Source organism: Tupaia chinensis, unplaced genomic scaffold, assembly GCF_000334495.1.
Source record: "Tupaia chinensis unplaced genomic scaffold, TupChi_1.0 Scaffold142468_1, whole genome shotgun sequence".
Classification (NCBI taxonomy): Eukaryota; Metazoa; Chordata; class Mammalia; order Scandentia; family Tupaiidae; genus Tupaia; species Tupaia belangeri.
In genome coordinates, this window is record NW_006202317.1 from 515,153 (window position 1) to 535,721 (window position 20,569).

The 20,569-nt window shown below is 35.1% G+C and overlaps 1 non-coding gene across 1 annotated transcript; it reads left to right on the forward strand.

The window, feature by feature from the left end:
• Positions 1-20,181: 20,181 nt before the first annotated feature.
• LOC114005121 (U1 spliceosomal RNA) lies at positions 20,182-20,344 on the forward strand. The gene has a single exon (XR_003547024.1). It is a non-coding gene; the product is annotated as a U1 spliceosomal RNA (small nuclear RNA).
• The last annotated feature ends 225 nt before the right edge of the window (positions 20,345-20,569 follow it).

Consider the following 20,569-nt stretch of genomic DNA (forward strand, 5'->3'; position numbering starts at 1 on the left):
TGTGATTGGATTTTTATTTTAGTACTAAGGCCTATATAACCCATTTTCTCTAGTCTATTTCTTACTAGCCTGTCCATAAAAAGTCTAGCACCTCTTTTGGTTTACCAGGAATATCCTAAATATTCGCCCTAAAACTTTATGAATGTTAAAATGCATTGGCAATACCAGAGTGATGCACAATTCAAAATCTTTTATTACACAGACTAAAGTGAAAGTCCAGTAAAATGTTATTTAGAGGAGAAAGTAAGCTCTCACTAGCAAGAGTGCTGGCCCTCACCTTGCTTCTTCAGGTGCTCATGGACAAAATAATTTTCATATCGCTGCACTGCAGTTTTTGCATTTCACCAAGTTGAAACCACAAAGATGCTATTAAGAGATAAATTGAGGGTAATAGCACAAATTATAATATTCTAATTTTGCTCATGTGGAAGATTAACAATGTACTATAATAGATACAGAAACATTAGCTGCATTCAAGCCCAAACAGTATAGCCTGTTATTTCTAACTGTTGAAGCACTGAATTAGGTCATATTTAGTTTATATTTTTGCTCAACATTTTAAAGCATATATTGGATTCATACATGAACTGATTTTTTTTCTACTTACATAAAAAAGAAGCCTTCAAAATCATAGTTAAGTGTCAGCTCAGTGAGAATGGCTAATATTGGGGAAAAAAAGCACTAGAAAGTGCTGATGAGGCTGTGGAGAAAAGAAAACTCTTCACACTGTTGGTAGGAGTATAAATTAGCAGAGTCATTATGGACACAATGGAGTTTTATCAAAAAAACTAAAAATAGATCCAACCTATGATCCAGTAATCATAGTTGAGTGTCACCTCAGTGAGAATGGCTATTATTGGGAAAAAAAAAAAGAACTAGAAAGTGCTGATGAGGCTGTGGAGAAAAGAAAACTCTTCACACTGTTGGTAGGAGTATAAATTAGCAGAGTCATTATGGACACAATGGAGTTTTATCAAAAAAACTAAAAATAGATCCAACCTATGATCCAGTAATCCCACTTCTGTGTAGATACTTAAAAGGAAAGAAAATTTATTATGTCAGAGATATCTGCATTTCCATGGTTATGGCAGCACTATTTACAATAGCTAAAATGTGGAATCTACCCAAGTGTCCTAAACTGATGAATGGATAAAGAAAGTGTGTTATGTATACACATATTCGACCAAAACAAAAGATCAATTCCTGTTATTTGAGGCAAAATGAATGAGTCTGGAAGACACAGTGCTAAGTGAAAGAAGCCAGGCTCTAAAAGACAGGTACCACACATCCTCACTCCTTACGGAAGCCAGGCTAGACTGGATAGAAGTAGAGAGTATAATGATGGATTCTGGAGGTTGACAAGAGGTGAGATTGAGAAGGATGCGAGTCATTTGGTTAACAGATACCAAAGTCCATGTAAATGAGTGGAACGGGTTGTAAAATACTGTAGTGTAGTCGAATAAACAAGGTTGGTGATGATTTAATATATATTTCAAAATAACCAGGAAAGCAGATTTTAAAAGTACACAACACAATGTTATAATCATGTTGGCGATTGTAACTATATTGCCATGATTTGATCAATACGCATTGTTTGCATGTTTTATAAAAACACAGTATTATCAGGGGTCAGCAGGTAGTGTACTGGTTATGGTGCTGTACTCCCACTTGATCGATGCAGTTAGAGTTCCGGACCTGGCGGCTTGCAAATCATGCCAGGTGCATGTGTGTGCATGCACAAAACCTCAGGAGGAGAATGAAGGAGAAGGGATTGGGTATGGTCATTTCCCTTGGGGCATCTGCTGCGATTTTTCACTTTCCCTCTTGCCATCTTTCTCTATTTCTGTTTCTCTCCAGTGATTGCACATGCTCTATGGAAAAAAACAAAAACAAAAACAAAAACAAACAAACAAACAAAAAAAACTTTAAAGAAACAACAGGGACCAGCAGATGGTGTAATGGTTACGTTGCTGGATTCCCATGTAGACAACCGCGGTTCAAGTGGCAGACCTGACAGCCTAAAACTCAGGCTACTTGCACGTATATGTGTTCCCAAGATCCTGACAGGAGAATGGAGGAGAAGGGACTGCATAGCTATCTACCCTGGAGAATGATTTCTCACTTTCTGGCTCTCTGTCTCTCTGATGAGCACATGTGTCTTAGAGCAAAAATCTCTCTAAAAAAGGGGGTGGGGAAACCACTATACCCAACAAAGATGTAGAATTATTATATGTAAATTAGAAATTGCAACAAAAATTTCAAAAATAGACATCAAAGGCAACAGATTAACTCTTGACGAGAAACACACATACACTTGCTTGGAAAACTAAAATAAATCTGCCCCTCCAGCAGTGGCCAGCCATAGGCCTATTTTTCTAAATAACACTCAGACTTCCAAGAGACTTACTTCTCTGGGGCATTGAGGTAAACACTGCAGATTACTCTCTTTCAGCATGTGGCTTACCCCATTGTTCTTTGGGAGATTTTCTGATCAGTTATTCCTTCTACAACTAACATTTAAAAAATGTATTAAGGCGGCGTGGTGTTCCATTTTGACATTTCCCTTTTGAGTTATTTGCCCAAGTAAAACTTGGTCTTTAGAAAATTGATTTATAAATTTTCTCAACTTTATAAGATTTTTTGCTTTCTTTCAGCAGGGAGAGAGATGACCACATTTATCTCAGCATATGTCAAAGAGACACTATGCTTCCTGGCTCAGGTAGAAAGAACTTATTTCTGCCTCACCTAGAGTTAGCTTCTCAATATATAATCGTGACTTGACAATTCTGGGAAAAAGCTTTGTAATTTTGGTCCTTAGACCAAATTTATTATCAAAGTACCATAGATAAAGAAATAAACAGAAGTTCAGAGCAGCCTCGAGTCCAGTTCTGGTAAAATATCTGGGATGCCTAGCCATTAACTCATTGGTTCAGCAGTGATTTCTCAGGAAAGTACAATTTTAAAAATTATTTTATTCCATCATATTTCTTCAGCGAGAGAGAGAGAGAAGCACCTTTGACAAGGACTTGTCCCACTACGATCACCTTTTTCCTTCCCCCATCCTCTCAGGATCTTCATGCCCCTGCACTCTACCAGAATGTTTTCAGGCTGACCTGGGGATCTAAACCCATGGTCAAACATGTGGCTTCCAGCACTGAAGTCCAATACTCTTTATACTGTGCCACCTAGGTAGGCTGTCTGGAATACACACTTAATGTGTGATGTCAAATAAATTCTGAGATGGTCAATAACAGGTAAAATGGACTGAAATGCTGTAGCAACTTAATGAAAATGGAAAAGGAAATCCTTGGCAGAATTCCTAGTCTATCATCACATTGATGAGGGTCTTCAAGGATCAGAAAGTAAAATAAAAGGAAGTGAGAGTATTTTAATCTACTTGATCATTTCAATATAAAACAGTCAGAGAGGCCAATAAACAACACCAACAGCAACAACAAAAATTCTATTATATTCTTCAATGAAACCGCCACATTTTTCTGATAATCATCACTGTTTTGTGAGTCTAGAAATTTCTAATGTCTTGTCAATAGGTTTACACAAGCCTAGGGCTAATTTATTTTTTTGAAAAATATATTTGCTACAGGTTGTATGCACTCACCATAGACAGAAAGTGAGAGAGAAAGTGAGAAAGAACCTGTCATAGCAAATGGTGATGCTGCAATCCCTTCTCCTCTATTTCTCGCTCCTTTCAAGATTCTGGGCATGTACACACATGTGTCCAATATGTTTTCCAAGCTGCAGGGTCTGAGATTCAACCTGCATAGTTGGCTATATGAATGCGTAACCACCATGCTGTGGGCTGACCCTAAGAAATTAATTTCAATTTTACAATATTTCTAATACTCAACATTCTGTATATGCCCAAATCAATCTTATTAGTAAATCCTAATATCCAAATCCCAGATTTCTAGAATTTAACATTAATATTTTCATTAAGTGTTCTTGTGTCAAGTTTGAGTAGGAAGCCAAAGAAGAGGCTTATTTTTTTCTCAAGATTTTGGCTGTAATACAAAATTATTGTTGAAATGCTTGAGCATTGCATAACCAAACTATCAAAGTCAAATTCATACAATATATTTTTCCTTCTTTTAAAAATATTTTTACTAACATTGTATTAGTGCATTTTGTACTGAAATCATGGAAATGTTTTTTGTCTGGTCATTTAACTTTTCATAGCCTGAAAAGCATGTGGGCTACATTCTGATTTCTCAGAATCTTCATGACCTAATGGAATGGGACTCTGGTTAAAGGGCTTTTTTTTTTTTTTTTTTTTTTAAGAGATATTTTTGGGCATGCGAACTCGCCAGTGAGATGGAGAGATAGAAGCAAGAAATCATCCCCCGGTGGGGATGGCCACACCACAATCCCTTCTCCTCCATTCTCCTCTCGGGATTTTAGGCATGCATGCACATGCACCTGGTGTGAGCTTAAGGCTGCCAGGCCTGGGCTTGAACAGCAGTTGGCCAGGTGAGAGTTGGGTGATGTAACCATTATACTATCTGCTGGTCCCAAGGCTATTCTTTTCATATTGAATGGCTTTAGCACCTTTTTTTAAAAAACGAATCTGTATTTGCTGCATATGTTTTGAAGTTCATAATAGATTCACTATCTGACCTTACTTTCAATTGAAAGCAGTGAAAACATGAAGCTTTTAAATAGAAGGCAGAATATGAACTATTTTCTGCATTTATAAAGTAATCTTGGTGAATAGAAAAACAATTAGGGGAGATGTAACCTTCCACAGAAGAAAATTTTATACTCTGTTATGGATGGTATATCAACTGGCTTTCCAAATGTTACTCAGTAAGCCAAGATCAGAGTCTGCATCTGGCCCCTGGACCTCACGGATGGGTATTGCATTCAAAAACATGTGACATTTGCCAGAGCAGGGACACACTGGCATGGGGTGCCCTAGAAGGCAAGGAAATAGATTTCATAACGTATCACAACCCTATAAAAGTCTCTCTCTCACTAACTGTAGTACTACTTTCCTTAAACAAGAGATGCTGCTAAGAACATCTTAAATGTCTGGTACATTTGAGCAAAAACTTAATTATCTATGACAGAAAGCAATATTAGTGTAGCAGGATTTGTTCGAGTTTCTCTACTAATGTTTCACAATAGTCTAGAGCTTTAGATTAACCAGTAGTGCAACAGTATATAATCTTTTTGCTACTAAATAAGCATATTTAAGAATGAAGCAGAAGTAATTCATATTATTAAGGCTACATTAAGTGAAAACTGTAAGACATTCACAGTTTGAGCCTTAAGCTTTTAGTATAAAAGTTAAATTGGTTGCAGATCAAGTAAATTACATTCAGTTTTGCTCAGTTCTCTACTAGAATCTGTTTTGACTGTAAAAGTCCCTAAAAAGAGTACTTTATAATTATTATTGCTCCCCTCTGCCCTGCACATGCACATACACACATTGTGTGTGTTTAAATTACATTTAGTTGTATTTATGGAGTATATATTATACTTTACTGGATTTATGGTATATTAAATAATTTACATACTCATATTATGAAATGCAAATAAATATGTATACAAATGCTAGCTAGAGTAGAAAACATGAAAACACCAATTAAATTATCCATAGCACAGCAAAAAGTGAAAATATATTAATTATACTTCATATTATGCTTCTAAAACAAAAAAATTAATATTTTGCTCCTGAGAGAAATCTTACCTTGAATAATGCAGTTTCTTAATAAACAAAATTCCCCTTACATTTCTATGCATTTCAAATTTTATAGAAAATATCCCAGGTTTGGTGAACTTTATCCTTTATTAGTCCCTGTGATCAAGCCATAGTAGATGATTTATTCTATTGTAATACATAATATATTAGAAATAGAATACTACTTTATGAATCACTTTAATGATATGGCTATATTTTATCTTAAATAAGATTCCCCAAAAGCAGATCTTGACTTAAAGAGTTATATGTGAATGCTTATTGTTGAAACACTTTAATGAAAATCTAGAAAGTAAGTGAAGAAAACAGGGAAGAAAGAGGGAAAAGCCCAATCTGTGAGATTTCGAAGTCCTAGTAACAGCCTATCCCAAAGGTGAGCTTTGGCATGTAATTGCAGATTAGAGTAAGATCCAGCTGAAAACAAGAGAGCTAAGCTTTCTTACTTTAGCATCTGAACCCTAAGATGAAGTAAATTCCCAAGCCATTTGTGGAAAAAGTAGATCTGGTAGCCAAAGGCCAGTATTGAAAAGAAGGATTGTATTCTAGGTGATGAAAAGCATCATTTTATTTTATTTTGGTTTATTGATTTATTATGTCCATAAGCAAGAGGAAGAGAGAGAAAGAATATCCCCAATAAGGTCTTGGCACTACAAGCCACTCCCAGCCCAGACTAGCCCAAAATCATTGGCACATACATGCTTGATATGTTCGGGTAGCTTCTGGATATGAATCCAGAACCTTCCCAGGTGGGTCAATCTTTCAGAGCATCATGTTTTACCGTAGCACCATCATCCAGCCACATTAGAAATGAGTTTACATAGAAGCTGGAGTCAGTACTCAGAGAAATAAAATGATCTACAGAGCAAGAATAGCCACTAAACATCTGCTATACAGGAGACCCTATTTTAATCAAAGATGTGTTCTTTCCAAAATACAAAATTGTGCATATAAAGATCATAGAGAAGGGACCAGCAGATGGCATAGAGGTTATGTCGCTGGACTCCCACTTGGCCAACTGTGGTTCGAATCTTGGACCTGGTGGCTTAAAAATGACTCTGGGTGTGTGTGTGGGCTTTAAGGTTAATGGAAGTGCTGTTATGAGAAAAAGAGAATACATGGAGAGACATTAACAGGGCAAAAAACCATGTGATATTATTCTCAATATCCCAGGAGAAGATTGGAGGAGAAGGGATTGCGGTGTGGCCATCTTCTCTAGGGGGTAAGTTCTCACATTCCCTTTCACCGTGTCTGTTTCTTTCTCTCTCCGGTAAGCACATGCACCCTATGGCAAAATACCTCTAAATAATAATAATAATAAATATTAAAAGATCATATATAGTTACTCTCATAATTTTAAAAGATTATATATAGTTACTCTCATACTTTTAGCATAGTATAAAAAAGAAAAATGGAAACTATTCCAAAAGAGGAATCTTCACCTGCCAGATCTACAAATTGCATTTGATCTTCTCTAAGATCCCCTTAAAAGATATCTTTGTACCAGTGACACTCTTAGACTGTAGCCTTTGGACATATTCCATTTCTTGAACTATGAGTACCATTCAATGAAGAAAACAAAATTTAAGAGCAAGTATTTAACTATAAGCATGTAATTATAGCAACTATAGAATAATTTTACATATTAATTGAATCTATTAAAATCCCCTCTGCCCTGCACATGCACATACACACATTGTGTGTGTTTAAATTACATTTAGTTGTATTTATGGAGTATATATTATACTTTACTGGATTTATGGTATATTAAATAATTTACATACTCATATTATGAAATGCAAATAAATATGTATACAAATGCTAGCTAGAGTAGAAAACATGAAAACACCAATTAAATTATCCATAGCACAGCAAAAAGTGAAAATATATTAATTATACTTCATATTATGCTTCTAAAACAAAAAAACTAATATTTTGCTCCTGAGAGAAATCTTACCTTGAATAATGCAGTTTCTTAATAAACAAAATTCCCCTTACATTTCTATGCATTTCAAATTTTATAGAAAATATCCCAGGTTTGGTGAACTTTATCCTTTATTAGTCCCTGTGATCAAGCCATAGTAGATGATTTATTCTATTGTAATACATAATATATTAGAAATAGAATACTACTTTATGAATCACTTTAATGATATGGCTATATTTTATCTTAAATAAGATTCCCCAAAAGCAGATCTTGACTTAAAGAGTTATATGTGAATGCTTATTGTTGAAACACTTTAATGAAAATCTAGAAAGTAAGTGAAGAAAACAGGGAAGAAAGAGGGAAAAGCCCAATCTGTGAGATTTCGAAGTCCTAGTAACAGCCTATCCCAAAGGTGAGCTTTGGCATGTAATTGCAGATTAGAGTAAGATCCAGCTGAAAACAAGAGAGCTAAGCTTTCTTACTTTAGCATCTGAACCCTAAGATGAAGTAAATTCCCAAGCCATTTGTGGAAAAAGTAGATCTGGTAGCCAAAGGCCAGTATTGAAAAGAAGGATTGTATTCTAGGTGATGAAAAGCATCATTTTATTTTATTTTGGTTTATTGATTTATTATGTCCATAAGCAAGAGGAAGAGAGAGAAAGAATATCCCCAATAAGGTCTTGGCACTACAAGCCACTCCCAGCCCAGACTAGCCCAAAATCATTGGCACATACATGCTTGATATGTTCGGATAGCTTCTGGATATGAATCCAGAACCTTCCCAGGTGGGTCAATCTTTCAGAGCATCATGTTTTACCGTAGCACCATCATCCAGCCACATTAGAAATGAGTTTACATAGAAGCTGGAGTCAGTACTCAGAGAAATAAAATGATCTACAGAGCAAGAATAGCCACTAAACATCTGCTATACAGGAGACCATATTTTCATCAAAGATGTGTTCTTTCCAAAATACAAAATTGTGCATATAAAGATCATAGAGAAGGGACCAGCAGATGGCATAGAGGTTATGTCGCTGGACTCCCACTTGGCCAACTGTGGTTCGAATCTTGGACCTGGTGGCTTAAAAATGACTCTGGGTGTGTGTGTGGGCTTTAAGGTTAATGGAAGTGCTGTTATGAGAAAAAGAGAATACATGGAGAGACATTAACAGGGCAAAAAACCATGTGATATTATTCTCAATATCCCAGGAGAAGATTGGAGGAGAAGGGATTGCGGTGTGGCCATCTTCTCTAGGGGGTAAGTTCTCACATTCCCTTTCACCGTGTCTGTTTCTTTCTCTCTCCGGTAAGCACATGCACCCTATGGCAAAATACCTCTAAATAATAATAATAATAAATATTAAAAGATCATATATAGTTACTCTCATAATTTTAAAAGATTATATATAGTTACTCTCATACTTTTAGCATAGTATAAAAAAGAAAAATGGAAACTATTCCAAAAGAGGAATCTTCACCTGCCAGATCTACAAATTGCATTTGATCTTCTCTAAGATCCCCTTAAAAGATATCTTTGTACCAGTGACACTCTTAGACTGTAGCCTTTGGACATATTCCATTTCTTGAACTATGAGTACCATTCAATGAAGAAAACAAAATTTAAGAGCAAGTATTTAACTATAAGCATGTAATTATAGCAACTATAGAATAATTTTACATATTAATTGAATCTATTAAAACAGGGCTTGTATTTTCTCCCTTTTATTTCATTTTTCTAGTTATTTATTTTTATTATATTTTACAGCAATATTGTTCTGCAATAGATCAGAAACTAAAAAAGCTGGACCTTCAATACAGTTCGCAAGGTGTGAACAATATCCTTTTATACTATCCAACTCTAATTTCTCTTCCTAGTCTTTCTTAAACCTACCTCCAGTATGATTTTCACCTTCTGTATTAGTTTTCTAGGGCTTCAATAACAAAAATACCTATTTAAAACAATAGAAATAGGTTATTTCACAGTTCTTCAGTCTAGAAGTCTGAAATTAAGCTTTCACAAGTTTCTAGAGGAGACCCTTTCCTTGCTTCTCCCAGCTTTTGGTTGCCCCAACTTTCACTTGACCTGCAATAGCATGATCTCAGTCTCTGCCTCCCTCCTCACATGGCCTTTCTCCCTGTTCTTATCTCTCCATGTCTTCTCTTTTTCTAATACCAGCACTTTCAATAAACTTAAAACCCACTTCAATTCAATGTAAGTTCATCTTGATCCTTAACTAATTCTATTTACAAAGACCCTATTTCCAACTAAAAGCACTTTCTGAGTTTTCAGGTACAGAAGGATTTGGGTGAACACACTTCAATCCATTAGATGTCCCCAACTCTCCTAGTCATTACTTGTATTGTTGTAATAACCTTTATATTGCTAAATATAACTTCAGTTCTCGTTCCTCATCTTACTTGATTTATAGAGATCATAATTTCCTAAGACAGTTTTGTTTTAAAACTGTTACTCAACATGGGGATTGTTTTTATTTCTAAAAGCGTATGGATCAGGCAAGCCCCATAGGGTAGAGGTTAAGGAAGTTGATCACACATGGCTGACAGTGATTCCAGTACTGGTCATAGTGGTATGAAAAACATTCTGGGCATATGTGTGTGCATGTCCAAGATCCTGACAGGATGAAGAAATGGAGAAGGGGTTGTAGCATGACCACACCCCACTGGGGAGATGTTTCTCCCTATCTCTCTCTCTCTTTCTCTTCAGTTATGTAGTGAAGTAAAGAGCAACTTCTGTATAAAGAAGGGTGGTAAAGATAAACCTTATTTATATTCCTTTGAACAAAGACTTGAAGAATGTTAGAGAGTTTATTGTACTTAGAGCTAAAAGTGTTTTAGACACTGTTTAATACAACAGTTAGTACAAAAGCCCTAGAGAAAAGTATACCCCTGTGTTCTTGGAGCAGCAAAAAGACTGGTATGATTGGAAAAGAATGGGTAAAAAGAGAAGAGGAAAGCCTTTTAGGCTGTTAGAATGATGTGTCTTTTTTCTTTTTCTTTTTTTTTTTTTTGTTTTTGCTATAGGGCTCGTGTGCTCACCAGAAAGACAGAGAGAGACGGAGAGACAGAAAGCGAGAAATCACCCCCTGGTGGGATGGCCATGCTACAATCCCTTCTTCTCTATTCTCCTCTCGGGATCTTGGGCACTCATGCACACGCACTCGGTGTGAATTTTAAGCCACTGGGTCTGGGACACGCACCGCGGTCCACTACATGGGAGTCCAGCGACATAGCCATTACACTAACTGCTGGTCCCACCTCAATTTCTAGTATCATAGATGAATGGATAAATTTAGATAAATGCAATACATGGTAGATTACATATAGAAAAATTAAATCATACAGTGTATCTATTTTAAGTTTTATTTCTTTGGCTCTATTTGGCCACACTTCATTAGATTTAAGAAGGGCTCTCACAAGAATAATAGAGCTGGTAATTAAACAAGAAAATATCAAGGGGTGACCACATTGTGATGGTGGTTATGCAACGATATTCCTCTGTCAAAATGCGGAAAACCGTATACCTAATAATGATAAATTTTGCCACATATAAGTCAAATCTCAATAGACCTATTTTTATTTTTTTTGAATAAAATTCATGTTAGAACTGAGTAGTCATTAAAGCCAAGATACCTTCAGGAATTCAGTAACAGGATTTCTTTGACTTTTATTCTTCTATTTTACTATTAATATGTCTCAGGATTTTCCTTTTGTCAACTACTTTCTGTATTTTGAAGTTAACTTGAAGATTAATTTTTGAGGCTTCATATTTCAGACTCCTGATTGGTTCAGTTAATAACTACTTTTTTCCCCCCTATTTCTTTAGAGAATTTTATTTCACAATATGTATCCTGGTCCTATCAACTGCATCTTTTTTTTTCAACTTTTAAAATAATTGTGTTCATGATAAAGTGTATCCATGCATGCACATGCCTGTAGGAAAGAGACAGATGGAGAGAGAAAAAGAGAAAAGGACCCTCTACAGTTCTTGGTGATGCCACAATCCCCCTTTCCCAATTCTCTAGCACACCAGGATTCTGGGAATGCATACACCCTTGGCATATTTTCAGATTGACCAGACTAGGAACTCAAACCATGATCAGCATGTGGCTTCCAGCTCTGTAGTATGGTGCACTACCAACTGCATCAGGCTGAGCCAATTGTATCTTAACAGGGTTCTAAACAAAAATCATGAATGCCAACACTGATTTCTAACACAGGGTTATGAGTGAGACCACATTACCTAGAAATACCTGTAGTCATGGCAGGCTCTATAATTAATATGCTTAGTACACTATAAGATTTTCACATTGCACTAGTTCCTTTAATAATATGTAGATTTAGCTAACTCTTTGTTTTCTTGTAAAATTAAAAGACCTTTTCTATTACCATCCTTCCTCACAATTTGGAGTTCCTTTCCACTGAATTTTACTACAGGAGATTGATTAATGAAGCTCTTGGGTTTCTTGTAAAATGATAAACAATTGAGTCATTGAGATGCTGCAATTTTGAGGCTAGTTGACTGAAGTATTGGAGGGAAGCAAAAGCTAACTCAGTTGCAGGTATAATCTATTAGTACATAAATTTAAATTTATCTCAACTTCACATAGAAAGTGCTATATATATATAATTACCCAAATCAGAAATAGTTGTAACTTATGATTTTGGTTAAGTTTGACTAGAGAATAATTGAGAATATGCACACATTTTAAAACCTTAGTGCTTCACTCTAATTTGTGTTAAGAAGGAAGGCTTATTTTCCCTTATCTATAAGCCTCTGTGGCAATGGGTTTAAAAATGGAACTATGTAATAGCCAACTTCTATTTTGTCTGGAAGGCAAGAAAAAAAAGTTTAAATGATATTTTTCATCTACTCAACAAATATGATTTAAATTTATAGTCTGCACAAGATGCTGTTCTGGCAACAGCAGGCACAGCTTCTGCCCTCCCCTGGGATGTCTCTAGTGGGAGTGACTGATAAGTAAGTCACTATACAAATTGAAATTCGATATGCTGTAGGAGTGTGGAAGATGGAGCAATCAATTCTGACTTAGTGGATAAAGAAAGACTTTTGAATTGAGTCTTAAAAGATGAGTGGGGTTTCCAATGAGGAAAATAAAGGGAAAACATTCCAGATGGAGGTAAAACTATAAAGATAAGACATAACTAAGCCTGGGACTGGCAGGTGGCATGGTGGTTAAGGGTGCTGTACTCCCACATGGTTGATGCAGTTCAAGTCCTGGACCTGGTGTCTTGCTTTCTCACTTCTGCTCTCTACTCCCCCAACCCCGGTCAAATTAAAAAAAAAAAAAAAAGAAAAGGTAAGTTAAATAAAATAATTCTGTAAAAAAGAAATAACTATGCCTTTACATGGAATAGGAAATAATCTAATGTGGCTCACGTGAAGTATGTAAAGGTGTAGTAAGAAATTTATATCTGTGGAGAACTTAGAACGTATAATGAAATGTCTAAAACCTCCTTATTGTTGGTTCCCTTTCCATTTATGATCACCTGTTCTGTATCTGCCTTCTCCATTATATTTTATTTTTATGTTCCAGTTTCAGTTTAACACCTTATCACCAGAGCCTACCAGAGAGCCTTGCCTACATTAAGTAATCATATTTTATAAATACAATATAAATATTTATTAAATTAACAAGTTCCTGTCATGTTAAGGTTAAGTAATCATATTTTATAAATACAACATAAATATTAAATTAACAAGTTCCTGTCATGTTAAGGATTTTCAGTTATTCTCCATTGCACATAAAATATCCAATTAAAAAATTGGAGTAACTGAGATAAAAATCGAGAAGACCACATGAATTATAAGGTCCTACTAGACGTAGAATCAATAAGAATGAGAATATAATTTGATATGAGGATAAGAAGTCAAACATCAAGATGGCACTGAAGGTAACTTAATTCGCAAAATGAAAGAAAAGAGCACATTGGGGCAGACTTTGGGTATCTATTAAAGTTAAAGAAAACATGAAGGAAAATGTAAAAAGGGAAGACAAAAACATTTAAATTGCTAAGTAGTAAACTGAACAAGATCATCCAGTTCAAAGTACTTCACACCAAACTAAGAAGAAAACGTAAATGTTATTTTATTAAGGGTTTCTTTTGATCCTAATGCAAAATTCAAAAAGTATTTTATTGTTCTTCCTATTGTTTTGTATATTTTATATTTAAATAAAAATCAACAGAAGCTTAATATTTATTAGAAATGCAAATCTAGAGGGAGCAGGTGGTGTGGAGGTTAAGTTACTGGATCTCACATGGCCAGCTGTGAGGTTTGAATCCTGGATACAGTGGCTTGAAAATCACACTGGGCACATGTGCATGCATGCCCAGAATCCCAAGAAAAAATGGAGAAGGGATTGCTGCATGGCCATCCTCCCTCGGGATGATTTCTCATTTTCTCTCTCTCCTTCCCCAGTGAGTGTATGTGTCCTATAACAAAAACAAAACAAAATAAAACAGAACAAACAAAATAGAATGCAAATCCATAGGCCCCAGTTCTCACCTACAAAGTCAGAACTGGAGTGAGGCATAGAAAGCTGTACTTCCATAACTTCTCCAGATGATTCTGTTATTTGCTTAAGTCAGAAAATTACTGTTCCACATCATTCTGCTTACCTGTCTCTTGCAATTTTGGAATGAGCTCAAAGAATACCTTATATGGAGGTATCAGGTTCCCAAGTATCTGTGTGCCAAATAACCATGAGCAAATTTCTTGAAAAACTGTGTAATGGTGGACACAAAATCTGCTAATTCTAATTTGCCATGTCCAAGTGAAACTTTGGAATCTGCAGGTAATTCTAATGAAGGTGATCTCAAACGCTGGTATAGCTTAGTTATTTTAACCTTTATTTGGAGATAATATTAAGTATAAATGTATGCAGAATTGTTATGACTTTCTTTTACACTGTTAATGATTCTCTTTAGTGCTAAAATTCCTTTTGGCCCTAAAGGCTATTTTCTCATATATTGGCATTACCGTTTGTTGTTTGTATTAGCTGGATACATCATTTTTCAGATTTTCCATTTTTCTTTATTATTGTAGTCTGAGTATGCATTTTATGACAAGATGTATCTATTTTTTTTAAAAGGTTTTTGCCATAGGGCACATGCACTGGCCAGAAAGAGACAGTCAGTGAGAGGGAAAGTGAGTAATCACCTGCTGAAGAGATGGCTATGCAATCATCTCTTCTCCTTCATTCTCTTCTCAGGAGTTTTGGCATGCATGCACTTGTGCCTGGACTAGTTTTCAAGGTGCCGAGTCCAGGACTCAAAATGTGGTCAGCCATGTGGGAGTGCCATGCTATACCCATATGCCATCCGCCAGCCCCCAGATACACCTATGTTTTTGTTTGCCTATCTGAACATCTCTGCTTTCTAGCTTGCAAATTGAAAGCACTTATGTTTACTGAGATTACTACAACAGTTGTACTTCTTCTGAGTATGGCAAGTAACATGTGATTAGATGTATAAGAGAAATTGAAATAAATATATTTTGGGGAACCAGCAGGTGGTGCGGTGGTTAAGGCACTGTACACTCCCACATGGCCAACCTCAGTTTGAGTCCTGGACCTGGTGACTTGCTTTCTCACTTTCCTTCTCTCTCTCTCTGGCCAAATTAAAATTAATAAAATAATAAATAATTCTTAAAAAATATACATATATATATATATATTTTTTTTTTTGCCAAAGGGCTTGTGTCTCCAGAGAGACAGAGACAGAGAGAAAGAAAGGGAAAGTGAGAGAGCACTCTGCCCCATAGGGCATAGTCATGCCAGAATCCCTTCTCTATTTCTCCTTCCTTTCAGGATTTTGGACACATGTGCACATGTACCCAATGTATTTCTCAGGTGCCAGGTTTGGGATTCAAATTGTGCTGTCAGTCACATGGGAGCCAGCTACCTAAACACCACATCATGGGTTGACCTCTGTTTCACTTTTTGTTTGCAATGCTTTTCTTTTATTTCTTAACCTATTTTCCAGTTTTAGTTGAATTAGTCATGTTTATTTCCCTTTCTAATAGTTTTAATTAAGGCATTTTAAATAAAAGCTTGGACTATTGATAGACAATAATTCTATGTATTTAGAATATGCAATTTTATAAATTTAGCATAGTTATATACCCAGTAAATTATCACAAAACCAAGAAAATGAACACATTCTTCACTCTCAAATATGAGTACCCCTTCATAGTCCTTCCTTCCTGCTTCTTTCTGCTCTCTTCCATAATCCAGGAAATCGGCAATCTCATTTCTGTCTATGTAGATTACACCAGGCTTTATGGAATTTCATAAAGATAGAATCTTACAGTAAATACATTTATCAGTGGGGAGGTCTGTCTTTTTTATTCACCACAACTATTTCTAGATTTATACATGCTGTTGCATGTATGAAGAGTTAACCTTATTTTTTCTAGGTAGTAGCACTTTGGATATATTTACTACAATTTATGTAACCATTCATATGTTCATGGACATTTAAATTACTTCCAAATTTTTCTATTACAGACAGAACTTTCTATGACATTTTGTTTTCATCTTTCCTCTTAGATACCTAGGAATGCAATGACTTGACCTGTAGCAGGTGCATGTTTAGCTCTTTAAGATATTGTCAAAACATTTTACTAAGTGGTTGCACAAATGTTCCTTAACATCAATGATGTATGAGAACTCCAGGTGATCTGTAGCCTTTTTAACACTTGATATGACCTTTTAAAGAAAATAGTCATTTTAATATATGTGTAGTGATATCTCAGTTGGCTTTAACTCTCATATTAATTTTCTTAGTAACTAATGATGCTGACTATCATTTCATGTTCTTACTTGATGTTTAGATGTCTTTGTTTGGTTTAGAGTCTACTTAAATGCTTCATCTTTTTATTCTGGTTGTTTGCTTTCTTTAGAGATTTTTATGTGTTATTAATGTATGGTCTTTGTAAAATATCTGATTGACCAATATTTTTTCCTAAACTGTGGCTTCTCTTTTCATTTTCTTAATAGTGTCATCAAAAGAGAAGAAGTTTTAAATTTTGATGAATTCAATCACATATTTATTTTCTTTTATGTATTGTGCTTTTTATGTCCTATTGAAGAAATCTTTATCAAACTCTAGGTCATAAAATTTTTCTTCTAGTTGTTTCATATTTTAAAACTTCTATATCGATGTTTCTTTATGAGTTTATTTTTATTAGTGGTATGAATTATTACAGATTGAAGTAATTTACTTTTACATATGGAAATTTAAGTATTACAGAACTAGTGATTGAAGACTATTTTCCATAGAATTATCTGTACATCTTTCTCAAAAATAATTTGTACATACATGTATGTGTCTATTCCTGTGCCCTATATTCTGTCCCATTGATTTTGTTGTCTTTTTAAAATTTATTTTATACATTCAATCACTGTACATCATTACAACTTATAAAATGAATTTATTTTCCCAGTCTGAATTCACCGTATGTCAGTCTAGTTAAAGATATTGTCATACATATTATCAACAGACAATCCTCCATTTCTGTGTTCCTTAAATGTCCTACCCAGTTTTCTCCTTGATGCCCTTCCTCTCACCTTTCCCTATCTCACAATCTCTTCCCACACTGTTTCCTGTTTCCACAACCATACTCCATGCTTTTATAATCTCCAATCTTTCAGTTTTCTCTATAAAATGTGGACATTTGGTATATATGTGAGATATACAATGTCTCTCTTTCATTGTATGGCTTGCTTCACTCAATAATATACCTTCCGTATTCATCTACTTTCTTGCAAATGCCAGGTTCATCTTTTTTTATGGCTGAGTAGTATTCCACAGTGTATATGTGCCACACTTTTTAAATACATTCATTTTCTTCATGGACATTTTAGTTGGTTCCATGTCTTTGCAATTGTGAATAGCGCTACAATGTTTATCTTGATGTTATAGTGTATTGTATTGATTCATGTATTTTTTAATATCTTGATATCATTTAGAATGAAAACTCAAAGTTTATTCATTATTTTTCAAAGTTTATTTGAATAATGGATGTCCATTAATTCATATGGATTTAAATTTATCTTTTTGTGAGACCAACAGGTGGCATAGTAATTAAGGTGCTGGACTCCCACATAGTCAACTGCGGTGTGAGTCTGGGACCCTGCAGCTTGAAAGTCACACCAGGAGTATGTATGTCTGTGGCCAAAATCCGAAGAGGAGAATGGAGGATAAGGGACTGTGGTATGGACATCACCCTCTGGGGGGCAGTAATTTCTCTCTGTCTCTAGATCTCTGTTTCTCTGGTGAGTGAACCTACCATATAGCAATACTCCCCTAGAAAAAAATCTTGTTGATTTCTACAAAAATAACAGAAAAAATTTTGAATTTGAAATAATTTTCTATTCACCTTGCAAAGGTGTTGAATATTTTTGTCAAATCTATATCATCACTATCTATACATTTTGAGGTGACATGTTTAACAATATTGAGCATCTGACTCATGAGTATGGTGTTTATCTCCATTTATACATCTTGCCCAGTGTCCCAGTATTGTTTTGTGCTTCTAGTATACAGATATTTTGCATTTGACAGCTTTATCCCTGTGTAGATCTACCAGATTTATCCTTGTGTAGGTTATGCTTTGCCTTTAGTTTCTATGATATTCTAATTTCAAAAGTATACATAGTCTACATAAACGTATAGTAAACACATCCTAGTAAATATATATATATATATATATATGTGTGTGTGTGTGTAATATAAGTGTAGATTAAATATACACTGGTAAAAACATAAATAGTATATATAAATGTACAGCAAATAGGCACTAGTAAATAAATCCATGTAGTTTATATAAACATATAATAAACATGAGTAAACATATAAGTGTTGAAATGACTGTTAGCATCTATATGTATTCGTCTATCTATCTATGTATCTGTTTGGCCAGAGAACTCTCTGGAATGATTAAAGAGATCCTGGGACAGCCCAGTCTGTGAGCTGTAATGCCAATGGCTGCCACCCTCATGACATCATCGATGACATCGAAAGTGGCTACAGTGGAACACCCAACTAGTTAAGAAGTATACAGGAAAACAAATCAATAAAGAATCATCTGAAACTAAAATATAGATATATAGTTATATAGATGATAGCTAGATAGATGATATATTAGGTTGTCTGAAAAGACATGACACATTTTTGCATAGAAAAACAGAAAAAAAATGTATCATGACTTTCCCAATAACCTAATATATAGAGAGGCCATAGACACTTAATATTTTTGTATTTGACCTTAGCAACACATAAGTAAGGGGACTTTCAAGAGTTTGTGAAGGAATGAAATTGAATTAAATTTATTTTCCATGAACTTTCTGAAGACCTCTCGTATATACTCTCCCCTTACATGTAAATAGAGTTATCTATTATTTATATTTTGCTTACATGCAAGGAGGATTTATATATTCACGCTAACATAGGTCAATATGTGAAGCCATAAATGCATATACAGGTATGTAATACGGAGACAGAGCTTTGTCGGGACAGGGAGGTAGTGTTGTTATATTTTGATCAACTGGACTGGGGAGAAATGTTCACATATTGAAATGTTCACTTTGTAAGCTAAATAATGTGATTGAAAAAAAGTAAATAAATAAATTGATAAAATTATAAAACAAAAAATATATACACATATATAAATGAGAAAGTAAAAATAAAGACCATATCAAATAAAAAAATTAATTTGACAAATTTCTTTTCAGAGTTTGTTCTGTGTCTGTTATGGTAGTACAGAAATGGGAGGAAATGAAACCCTGCTCTCAGCCTCTGGAAGGTACACACATACACACACATGAGCATATGTTGCACAATCATTTATCTTCTCTAGAAAGAGCACATGATTGGAATCTCCTTTTAAGACATTTTAAATGAATACATGAAAACCGGAAAAGAGCTTATCTTATGCAACAAAACTTCAAACTGCGTATTAATGTCTTCCTGTATTGTCACAACATTAAACATGAGTGAAATATTGGTTTCCAAATAAAATGCAACTCCAAGGAATAGAACAATTTCAATATTAGAGCAGTCACTTATTCTATACATATTTTTATACTGAGAAGCAGGTCGTTGTTAGAAAAATCTGGTACTGTACGCTTGGGAAATCAGATATTAGGAGTTGCCTTATGTCATGTAGCATTCCAAAGAAGTAATTCTATTTCTTATTTGGTTATGCTCCACACATCAAAGAAAGCATCAGAAACAGTTATACCCAGAGTGACATAGTACCTGTAAATGTGCTGTAAGCGTAGAAATGATACGTATTCTCTACCATATTGTTTCCTTAGCTGAATCCAATGTAATCTTAAGATCCGTAAGTTAACTATTTATAAGGCCCTCCCACTCAAATTAGAACAAACTCTCTTACAAAGGATATATTAAATGAAGATGTTACATGATTTTTCTTAAGCTAATTTATGAGACTTACTCTCTTTTGTTTTTCTTTGTTATTTTGTTAAAGTGTACACAGACTAGGCAGGGGGCTACCACGATCACGAAGGTGGTTTTCCCAGGGTGAGGCTCATCCATTGCACTCCAGATGTGCTGACGCCTGCAATTTCCCCAAATGTGGGAAACTCGACTGCATAATTTGTGGTGGTGAGGGACTGCATTTGCGCTTTTCCCTGAGGGAAAAAAAAAAAAAAGGTGGGGAAAGGGGTACACAGGCTAGCAAGAGAGGGAGAGAGAGAGTTAGAAATCACCTCCCAGGGTGATGACCACGCTGTAATTCTTTCTCATCCAGTCACCTCTTGGGCTTTTGAACACATTTGCACATGTGCCTAGTGTGTTTCTCAAGCTGCTGGGTTCAGGACTCAAGCTATGGAGTCAGCCATGTGGGATCCAGAGTCTTA